Source organism: Haliaeetus albicilla, chromosome 2 (assembly GCF_947461875.1).
Source record: "Haliaeetus albicilla chromosome 2, bHalAlb1.1, whole genome shotgun sequence".
Lineage (NCBI taxonomy): Eukaryota > Metazoa > Chordata > Aves > Accipitriformes > Accipitridae > Haliaeetus > Haliaeetus albicilla.
In genome coordinates this window covers 58,918,954-58,931,009 of record NC_091484.1, presented here as the reverse complement: position 1 = coordinate 58,931,009, position 12,056 = coordinate 58,918,954, and positions in this window count along the sequence as shown.

Sequence of the window (12,056 nt, the reverse complement as noted above, 5' to 3'; positions counted from 1 at the left end):
TAAAATGCTTACATTTTAAACGTTGTCAAGTCCAATTAATGGGTCTTTTTTCCCTTTGAAGATTTGTACCTTGCTGCTTCTTTTCCCTTTAGAAAGATGTAAATAATTCATTTATTGGTCTTTTTTTTTCTACTCTCAGTTCCCCATATAGTTATATTTTATTGTACTAATCCCTTATGTCCTATTTTCAGAAACTTCTGTCACCTGCTTGTGAGAGAAAAGTTAGTCAGCTGAAAGCCTGTTTGTTTAACATCTCCTTTTTACAGCACCTCTGTACTCTAAAACAAATAGCAATAAAGGAAAAAAAAAATTAAAAAATCCCAGTCTCTCTGATACCTAAGAATTACCTGTATGGCAAGTAACATTTACAAAAGAAATAGCAGTAGTTTTAGAAAGTATTCCCAGGCAATGATTCCCCAGTAGTAATAAAGGCAAATTAAAAACTGTTGGTGAACTTCATCTTTCTGAAACTGGTGGGTCCCACATCCCCTGCCTCCATTCTCCTATTTTCATTCACTCAAGATACGTGAAAAAGAATCTAAATCAAAACACAACCCTCATTAAAAGTAAAACAGCTGGACTCTGGGCTACGAGATATGTTACATTTTGTCCAATGCAACAGCATGAATCACTGAAGAAAAACAGGGTTGTTTGTAGGTAATGATGTAAAAAAGCTGGAAAATCTGGAAAAGGCGGCTGTTACACTTGCAATCTAGGAGACAAATGCACAGGCTTAGGCTGTGGGAGGATTCACAAAGTTGAAAATTTGTTATGTAGGAACTTCACTATAGGTGTTCTGCTCTACTGCACTTGTAATTGCCTCGTCTCTTCCTTGGCTGACCAATGCTCAAGTGATGTCCTTGGCACTGTATCTTCACTCCTGGCTGCATTTGCTGTTTTCTGGCCCTCCTAAGGAGGGAGGCAACGGCTGCTTCACAGGCAAGGAAGAAACGGGCACCTCTAAGAGGGAGTCTGGAGCCAATAGTGGAAAAACGATGAAGGATGGGGAGTGAGGTACTGAATTATGCAGATTTTATGAGCATGTTGCTGACATGTCAGTGTGCCTGAATCTCTCAGGGCTAGACTTCTAGGATCCATCCCACGTGGTTCAGTGAATGCAAAGCAGTTTTCTGGTCTGAGGCAACTGCATTGTGACCAGATGCAGACACCTCACTCGGAGAAAGTGTAAGAATCTGTCCCTATCCTGAACATTGGAGATGGGACATACTCCAGCCACAGCAGCTACTTCTACATAATATAGCACCAGCTGCTGTTATTTTCTGTCATGTTACTTTGCTTCTGAAATTCATCTGTTTGGCAAAGATAACAACTTAAATAATAATTGAACAGAGTCTACAAAATGCTGTAGAGCTAGTTATAGGGACATTTTAAATGTTGCCTTTCAAATATCTGTACTAGGCATGCAAAGAAATCTATGAAACCAGTTGGCTTTGGATTATATCTGAAATAAAATCCTACTCTCAGGAAGAATCTGATTGCTACTTCCTAATTTTATGTGGCATTTTGAAGGAGATTTAATGTACAAAAATAAGATAAGATACAATGAATAGATAAAACACTTCTATTCCAAACTATGTGCTTGACAAAGATAAAAAGAAAAAAGAAAATAACATCACCTATGTATTTAAATCATTAAATGACTCTGTACAAAAAGCTACAGTTCCTCTTAGGCAACACTTCTTTTTTCTTCCCCGCCCCCCCCAGTATTTCAGGCCGATGATGAATGAGACTGATTTACTCAGAACTGATTTCATGGCAAGAGAAGCACATACAGGGCAGGCAGCCACTGAGAAAGCTTTTTCACACTACTACTGTGCCAAACTGCAAGGTGGCATTGGCGGATAGATAAATGTCCCCTGGGGACAAGTGTGCAGACTCATTTTAACTTGTGACCCAAGCCAGATTTGAATTCGAGCTGGCACCCGAATACACCAAGCTGGGAAAGCTCCTCATATGCAATTCTGCCCCACTCCCCTCAGAGCAGCTAATTTCACTCACATCAGTGAGGTCTTCTAAGCTTCAGTTGTGCCTGCAAATAACTCCTAACTACTCTAAAGCCTTCAGATGCATAAGTTATATCTCCAGCCCTTTCACATGACATTTTCTTCATGTTCTGTCATATAACAGTCACTAGTATAGGAAATGGTCGAATAAGCATTTCACTATGAGGAATGAATGGGAGATTAAGTAGCCTGTTGTGTTTTAACTCCAGCCAGCAACTAAGCGCCACGCAGCCCCAGTGGGATGGGGGAGAGAACTGAAAAAAGTAACACTTGTGGGCTGAGATAAGAACAGTTTAATAGGATGGAAGGCAAGAAAGTAATAATGATAATAATTACAATAATAATACAATTACAATACTAATAAAAGGATTGGAATATACAAAACAAGTGATGCACAATGCAATTGCTCACCACTCATCAACTGATGCCCAGTTAGTTCCCGAGCAGCAATCCCCTCCCTGAGCCCCACTCCCCCCAGTTTATATACCGGGCGTGACATCACATGGTATGGAATATCCCTTTGGCCACTTTGGGTCAGCTGCCCTGGCTGTGTCCCCTCCCAACTTCTTGTGCCCCTCCAGCATTCTTGCTGGCTGGGCATGGGAAGCTGAAAAATCCTTGACTTAGTCTAAACACTACTTGGCAACAACTGAAACCATCAGTGTGTTATCGACATTCTTCTCATAGTGAATCCAAAACATAACACTATACCAGCTATTAGGAAGAAAATTAACTCTATCCCAGCCGAAAACAGGACGTAGCCAAATTGGGAAAAGAAAATGAACTGAGCCATCAACATTCATACATAACTTCCTGAGTAAGAATTACAACATCACCAGTCTGGTCTACTACTCCTTGTCTTAACTCTCAGTTACCAGGTAATGGTTATGTTAAGATAGTTCTCTCCTCAGAGTAGCGATTATCTGTTAATGTCTTCATGAAATAGACCTTGAACATCCCTGCACAGACTCAACACATAACTAGCAATGAGTATACTAATATGCTGGCTTTAACATATACATTTAGGAACTTAATCCAAGCAGTTTTAGAGATATTTCAGTGCAATACCTTCACCATCACTAGACCTACTAGCTTCCCTTAAGGCAATTCTACATATTTAAAACATTTTGGGCTAGGTCACATATTTTTGATTGAGGTTGATAAAGACAGAAAGTCTTAATTTGCTCATAGAAAGTAGTGGAACTGTTAATGTGTTTTAAATAAGCAAATAAAATAATTTCTTTGCAACTATCTGCTCCTCCTCTTTTCTTATGGGAGTGAAGACAGACATAAACCTACAGGAAGAGATAGTAACAAAGAATACACATACAAACACAGCTGTGTTTATTCATGATTTTGTTCATTTTTAAACACAATTTAAATTTTATGCATTATGTATTTTTAAGGAAGCATTGTCCCTACAGATAGCAAAATCTGCAATCGCAAGCAGCTCAGCACAGCTGCACATAGTTCAAGCCAGTAGACGTTTCAGATGAAGCTCTTTTTACACAATGCACCCCCCCATTAAGCAAACTCACTAGAGAACATCCCTTAAAGCTATTCATTATGCATTAGGTGGTATATTCAACGAAAATAAAGCAGGTTTTATTATTTAACATCTACTTAGAGTTTAAAAATGCATGCTCGATGTTCAGACAGTTTAAATGGCACTCAAGTTTCATACACTAAGTCAGATGCAGTACTTTTGCTAAGTCTCAATGCCAAAACACAAAAGCAATGTTGTTTGGCTCTGGTCTGTGTTTAGCAGAACCTTGAGAGTTTTAAGGGAGTCAATAACTCCCGATAAACTTATTCTCTAGCTCAGTAAAGTACATTTAAAAAACTGGAAGTACTGTGGCATATTTAATTTTCACAGGTTATTTATCTTACCAAGGTGACTTAAGTTTTTCAACAAGTGATAGAAAACTACCTTGTGCTTCCTTCATGAATTTGATTTCATTTTATTGCTTTCTGTTCATTGTTGCTTCTTTAAATTGATGGTGATAAGCAGATCATCTTATGTGAGACCTTCGCAGTTTGAATAATCCAGTATACAGTACAAAATAGGATTTGCTGACAAAGTAATTCACTGATTATCATGGAAGATCACTGATCAGTAACAGGGATAAAAATCTACAGCTTCAGTGGAAGGGTCATCAGAATTGAATGAATTTTAGATTATTAACTTGAAACATTACATGCATATAGAATAAACCGTGCAAATTCTGTCAGAAATCTCATTACACAAGTACAGATGTTGTCAGGGTATCTGCTGAATGATGAATTCATTTTCAACTGAAAGAGGAGCTGACTGAGCATATAAATCACTCCTGCAATCCTTGCTCTACAATAGTGTGAATGTTTTTTTACAGATGCATGACATCTATAATTTTCACCATTTGCAGCAGTTAATATCGTTCTTCTAGCTTTTAACTTTTATTGCCTCCAAGATATTCAATCCCAAAGTTTGCCAGCTTCCAATCTGTAGAGTTGAAGTCACATATTGAGTCCAAATTGCTGGCCATTTAAAGAGTCTTTCTTTAATATCCTTGTAGAACCTATGTTGTGTCTTACGTTTTCAAAACATATTCTGCTGTCATAAAAATGTGCATCTAATGTTAACTTCGAGCTGCATTTCCAATGGCATTGATATTTTTCATCTTCTTAAAGTCATGACTAAGAATAGAAACCTGAGGATTTTTTACTGTGTGATTATTTTTATCAACATAATATTTCACAAGTCTGAAATAAAAATATCTTTTTCACTGTACCCATTTGCAACCAGACATTTCTGTACAGAATATGGTTTGAACTAATGTACATAAGAGGCCAGTTGTTCTATGACTGTACAGAGAGGCCTCTTCTTCCAGGGAACCAGTTTATAATAGATGTTAATGCTTCCTACATTTTGATGGGAAACAGAAGGAAAGTTGAGTTGGAAAAATAGGCTGAATTAAAATATAGTTAAATTTACCAAACATCTTTAAAGTTTAAAGTCCCAAGGAAGCTAGCCAGCATTGCATAGTATGGTATACTGGATGAAATAAATTGATAAAAAGGAACTATGTTTCTTTGATCTCTAGAGGAGACAACCGAGATCAAGTAAGACCATGAATAATACTACTGAATAAACTAGTTTAATTCTTCAGAAAAAGATCTTTTACATCAGAAGTCCACCTCCTTTAGACTTCATCCAGTATATGGTAGGGAAAGAACAGAAGGTAGGACTGGTGCATGCAGGAAGAATTTAAAATACGTATTGTCTATATTTGCACAGGTCTCAGGTTATCAAGCACTACTTTATGTCAAGGAAACTCTTCAAAAGAAAAATGCATGCAATACATAGAAAATATCAGTTACTTATATGAGAATGGCATTTATAGTTATAATACTTGATGCTATGCGGCCCAATTTATTAAGCGTATCTTCAGCTCCACTGTAATATACAAATCTTGAAAAGAAAACTCAAAATCTTCTGAGTTGATGCTTCACTTAGAAGCTTAGGAAGGAAAGGACAAAACCAAAGAAACCAAATAAAAAACACTCAGAGAATGACAACAGAAAAAACCCCCCAGAGTTCAGTTTCAATTTCTTTTTTTGCACGCTATCTATAGAATACCACCTTGTATAGCTTCACTGTACCTAAAGCTTCCTCTTTTGCCACACACTCCCCCAGCTCCACTCTCACCCCCATTTGCTTTGACGACATTGCCCTTGTTGAGATGAAAAACCCAAGAATTTAAATAACAGAAACGCGAGATCTCTGAACTAGAGCTGGTTGTTGAATTCAAAGTACTATTGCTAAAACTTGATCTCCATGATGTTTGTTTGTCCTATTATCATGCTAAGTGCTTCAAAAACCTGATGCAGTGCAGCAGAAATCATTTTAAGGTTATTTATACACAGTATAAGGCACTGAAAGAAAGGCTGTGAGAGTTAGCAGATTTCCACGTAGAATCAGAGTGAATGTGACAGCTCTCTGTTATAAGTTCAAATCTCCTAGAGGCTAAATTAAAGGTTTTTCTGTAACAAAGAATAAACCAGAGTGAATACTTTGTCATTGAGTTTAATATTAGGCTATGGAAAAGCTGAGCAAGATCTGGGACAGGAAGATTTTGTGAGGCTTTTATTTATTTAGTAAACAGCAGGTTTTGGATTTTACATTTATTTTTCACACCAATTCCAGGCTTAGAATTTGAACTGTAGCTTTCAGTGAGCTTTGAGAAAATTACAGCATGGAGCCTGAATTTGAGACATTACTGAGAAATGTAGTTATGCATTTTTTAGTTTTGTTTTGGAGGTTGTTTCGGGAAGTAAAAAGAATTGAATAGCTTCTGATCGTGTTGTCCATTCTTCCAAAGCACAATTTACATTGATGAAATTTCTCACATGCATAAATGCAAGAGGTTTCCTACATCACTCACCTGTGTATGCATCATTGGGGGAAGGAAGAAGGGACAGTTTTTGCATTTGCAAAGGGGTTGCTTTTTTCCTGCATCTCTCCACCTCACTTCCTTCGGGAAGAGCCAAGAGAGAATGTTGTTAAGACCAACATTGTCATTATTTCTCTTGAAGTCACTTAATGGCTATTTTTATCCAAATCAGCTCCCCGGCTCTCAGTGTAGTCACATGAATGCTCAAACTGATGCCCTGAGCATGGAGACATGACTGCAGCTGAAGTAGCTAACATGGGCAAGCCCTGGCACTTGGTGCCCAAAGAGGTTCAGACCAAGACAACTGGACAAGGCTTTAAGCCTAATTTGAAGTTGGCCCTGCTTTTGGCCAAGCACTGAACTGAACGAGCTCTAAAGGTATGTTCCAGCCTCAATTATTCTATTCCAGTTGCCACAGAGCAGTGCCCTCTGACTCAAGCAGACTCCCACGCTTCCTCGCCTGGGCAGACTCAAGGCCCTTCCACCTCTAACGCCTTTTCCCTTCTCCTTTTCACCTACTCATTTCACCACACAGGCAGCATCGTTACACATCCCTACTCAAACACCCTGTAAGACAGCCAGCAAGGCAGGCATCTGCTTTTGAACAGTTACTGAATAAGGTATCAGGGAGCACATGAAGCTAAGAAAATACTCTGAATATGTTAGCAGCTGAAATGTTCTGGAAACATGAAGGACAACAAAGAATGTTTAAAACAGAACTTCCATTTCTGGCTACTAGAAGTGGGTTTAAGGAGGAAAGGAAGACAGCCACAGGACGCTATTTTTGCAAGCAACTAGTTTGGAAATAGCTCAAGCACACTTTTAAATAGGTAGTATGAACAACAAGTGAAGGCAGAAGGAGTGTCCAACTAAAGACTGAAAAGATAAACATGATTTTTAAAGATAATCTAGAAGGGATCAGATAAAAAATGAAGTGTGGGACAAAATGTTAAACAACTAGACCCAGAATTACTCTTTAAGGAAATAATAAGTTTCCCAGTCAAATATCACTCAACTAGAGATGTGAAGCTTACAAGGTACAGAGCAACCTACTGCACTACAAACATGACAAAAAAAAACAAAACAAAACAAAATTGGGGTTGGGGGGGGAAGAGAGAAAGAAGCAGAAGGACTTCCAGAGGTTAACACTGGAGTGAAAACAGGACAAAAAGTTGCACAGAACATTAAATTGTGTGGCAGACTCACAAACCAAGAATGCCCATCATTTAAAACAATAAAAAGGACCCCATGACTTCACAAGCAACTGCAAACATTAGCAGAATATAAACAGCATGAGCAGGGCTGGAAACAGTATTATTAACACATTGGAAGGAATGAACAACATTGCAGTAAAAAGTGAATGGGTTATCAATTTTAAAGAAAGCAGAATGTTAATTTCAAATTGGACACAGATGAACAATCTGGTGTTATCAGGACACAGTAGTTGTTGCTCTTGAGGAAAAAGCTCCAGGAAAACAGATGAAACTCAAATGTTATAATAAAGATTTTATTCCCAGCTGAAGAAGTTTGTGAAGTAAATGAACAGGAAACTAAGGCAAGGGAAAGGGTACAGTCTATATACAGTATTACCAAAGGGGGGGAAAAAGTCTCAATAGAGTAAAACATGCGTCATGGTCTGCTTTTCAGCATTGGGAAGCCCATAAGAGGGGCATCAAGCCAAAAGAGCTATGGGAAGAGTTTGAGGATGTTTCCTGAGGAACATCCTGAGAGAGGACCGGAGAGAGCCCATCTACTTCGTGCTCCTCAGGCACAGAGAGCAGGTGAGGCTTTTTGTGTGTGTGGGACTCACCAGCTGAACTTAGACATCTGAAACAAAACAGAGAAGAGCACTGCCTACTGGCTTCTGAACCAGTGCACTGACCTTTTAACAATTCCCTACTTGATTCAGCACTGCCTGATTTGGCCCACATACATTTGATTTGTTTTTACTTCATCAGGATTCCACTCACAATAGACACAGGGCTTACAGAGATGCCCAAATACAAAAACTGTACACCAACCTTTAACTACTCCATTTATCACACAATGCCATTTTACAGTCAACATTTTTTTAAACAAACAAAATGCAAAAATCCCATTATAAGATTCCACCCAACCACAAGTAATGACAGGTACTTAACCACTACTTGGAAGTGAAGTGCATACATCCACAGGAGTAGTACTATTTCTGTGCATTACTCTAATGGAAATTTCTTCAATGTCTGTATTTTTAAAAATAGTTAACAGGAATTTTATTTAAAAATACACTTTATTCTGCTCTCAAAAGTTTTATTTAACAATTTTGGATGTGTTCAGAATGCCAGTACCACCTGAAAAGGACACAGTGAGGGGATAATTGACCTTGTCAGCTAGAAGCAGTCTTCTCTTTTCCTTGGAACATTTAACTCATAGATGCAGTCAATTACCTTTAGGTAATGCCCGCTTCAAGGGTTTTATTGCTCTGTTCCTTTGAAATGAACTAGATTTACTAGCCTAAGTTAGATCTGATTTGCCTGAAGTTCCAATGGCATTTTAGCATAATTTTAGCAATATTAAAATTCTCTCTGATTCTAGTACTAGGCTTTAAAATAAAGCCACCAACATCTGTGTTTCAAAACAATCAAATATTTACGAATGTTGCAAGCATTTTTTTCCATAACCCTGAATTCATTAGTATGTATATTAAAGTTGATTTATAGTTTCAATGGCTAATTTTTACTTGTCACAAGTGTATTGGACAACTTTTAATCTAAAACTGTGTCTATCCCTTATAATTGGTTGGGAGACTCTGTGGGTCTTTGGATTAAGCCAGAAATCCTGGTAGAGTAAAAACAGGGCACAGCAGTATGCCATGGTTTACTACTCTGTCACCAATACAGTCTCTGCCCAGGAATCTTAGAGACTTTGTGTTCAGTGCTGAGAAATCCCAGCTGACAAGAAGTCAATAGAACAACTGAAAGGAAAAAGGTTGGAATGTAAAGCCCATGGCTTACACATGGGCCCCTTGTCTAGTACTTGTTCAGCACAGTTAAAAATCTCAGATTCCTTTCTCTCCCAAAGAAGTTTCTAAATTAGTCACACAGCAGAAGGCAGACACAGATTCATGAGGCAAAAAATGGTCTGACCTTAGATGAGAGTACTCTTCCCCCCCTCCTTATTTCAACGCATATATAGTTAACCATTTTTCGTCTTTTTGGTTTTTTAGAAATATTTATTAATCTACACAGAATTAGCAGAAACAGTCTTGACTGCACAGAAGAGACAGTCAGACCAGTAATTGAATTAAGAAGGTACTGAATTTAATTGCTTATTTTCCAGATATACACAATTCATGTTAATGTAAGATCCCATTTTCATTGCAGCTAAAAAGCAAAGCAAAAAGAGAAAAAGATTCACAAGAAGCAAGGGAAACTGTCTACACCACTTGCAGAGAATCAGTGTATGGAATTTCAAGCAGTCCAATATTTTGTTCATTAACTCCTAATAAGATAGTTCTATAAAGAGGAATGAGCACTGTTGGATTATGTATCCTACTGCAAGTCCCCAGACACTTCCTATATTGTGTTTATTTTCAGAGAAGCAATAGGATTTAATTCTACAGTAATTACTTCCCAATTTTCTTCCATGGCAGAAGTGTATTACATTTCCTACTAAACTGAAAATGGATGCTATCAAGTAGCTGCTGTCTTGCAACTTACTGATAAAAGAGCAAAGGGAAAATATTTTAAGAGTTTGCACTCATCTTTGAAGGTGCCAAGTCCAAGAGCAACTGTTAGATAGGAAAAGCAGGATTAAGAACAGAGTGTTTGGGCCTTTGTAGTATCAATACTAATTTTTTTCGATATTCACTGGACAGACTACAATATGTATCTGCATCAATTTCCTTTACCTGTAAGAGAAATTTAGATATATAGACATCTTAAAAAAAATAAATAATAATAAAAAAATCAGTCACTCATATTTTCCTGGAAGTTTGAACATTATTCTTTCAATTGGCTTCTTCAGCTTCTATCTAACTGTAGTGTACTCAGCTGAAATCTATACCAAATTTCTAGTTATGCCATTTTTAAAAAAATGCATTCAAAGTTTTTCCCAACAATGGAGTTTGAGTATTGGTGGTAATTGAAGATATATTGTTGTCAAACTTTAAAGCTTGACCAAACCCACCTTTTTTCAACATGGGATTAGAATAACAGATCTCCTGTCTGCTGCCTATCCGGCAGCAATTTCCTTTTTGACTCTGGTCAAACAAGTGAACTTTCTGCTCTAGTTCTGTTGTCTACAGAATAGACTAAAACTTCCAAGGGGATATTGGAGAAGCTGATGGAAAAATGATAAGCACTCAAATGATTCAGTGAAAACACTGCTTAAAAAGTGCAATCTTGAAAAATAAGAGACCAGAAACCAGAGTTTTATTTTGTAAAGAAAATGGCCATATTTTTCTTAATACTGTCATAGAAGATTTTGACCAGTATTAGCCAGTTACCAAGATTTTCTTATGTAAGTATCAGGTTTACCAGCACTATTTTTGAAACATGTTTTCTGAGATTCTTTGGAAGAATGTGGTAGCCATTTTCCTGACCAACAGTGCCTTTTTACTGCTTCAACTCCAAAAGGCCAGTGGTTACATCTGACAATTTTAACCAATACTTTCACTGCATTTTATCTTTGCACCTTTCATTTCAGCTTCCAGTGTCTTCACTGGTAAACACGACCATTTCTGGAGAACAGTGCAGTGAGACCAAAGTCATCTCTGCAGGCAGATCCACTTCATTCTTTGTGGATACAGTGAGTGCACCATATGCCACTGTAGAGAAGCCTCTGTGCAGGGCTTTGGAGACAGCTTCTGAGGACTGGAAAATCCAGCCACAGAAAGGGTATACCTAAGTGATCAGGGTGTTGAGACCTACAGGTCAGCTTTCTTAGACAGCATGTTTGAATCTTGAAGTGTGTGTGGTTTTGACACAATAATGGGCTAGTACATCTATCTGAGCAGCTTTTGGAACAGAATGGGATCTCACCCTACAGGCTCAGAGCACAGCTGAGCTAGGTCATGACTGCTCCCACCAATCCCAATAGATGTCTAAAGTTTTCTCCATTAAACTCTTTGGTACAACTTGTACATAAAAGTGACTTCTGCAACTAGCTGTGAAAGATACACTGCAGAACAGATAGAAAAGGAGGTTCAAGAAGTTCTTGCTCATCACTTCATTAAAGAATATCCTTAGAGAAGAACTGAAAGAAGTTATGGTCTTACAGACTCCATTCCCTCCCCAGGTGTCCTACACTGTTTACCACTTTTTTTTCTTTTTCAGTATGGAGGATGAGCCCTTTGAGACCATACAAGTCAATTCCACCTGTAATAAAGCTTGGCCAGCAGTAACTTTCATTGTGGACATTAAAATGAATGCTAATTATTAGGCAATAGTTTTGTCAATAGTAATAATGTAAACAGTTTTCTAAAAAAACTGTATAAAGGGAAATACACAAAATATGAGACCATGAAATATAGAGAGAATTATAGTTTCCCATTTGCATTTATAGAAGATTGTTTTTTCTTCTTGTGCATATTTCAAAGTATTTTACAGAAAATAATTTT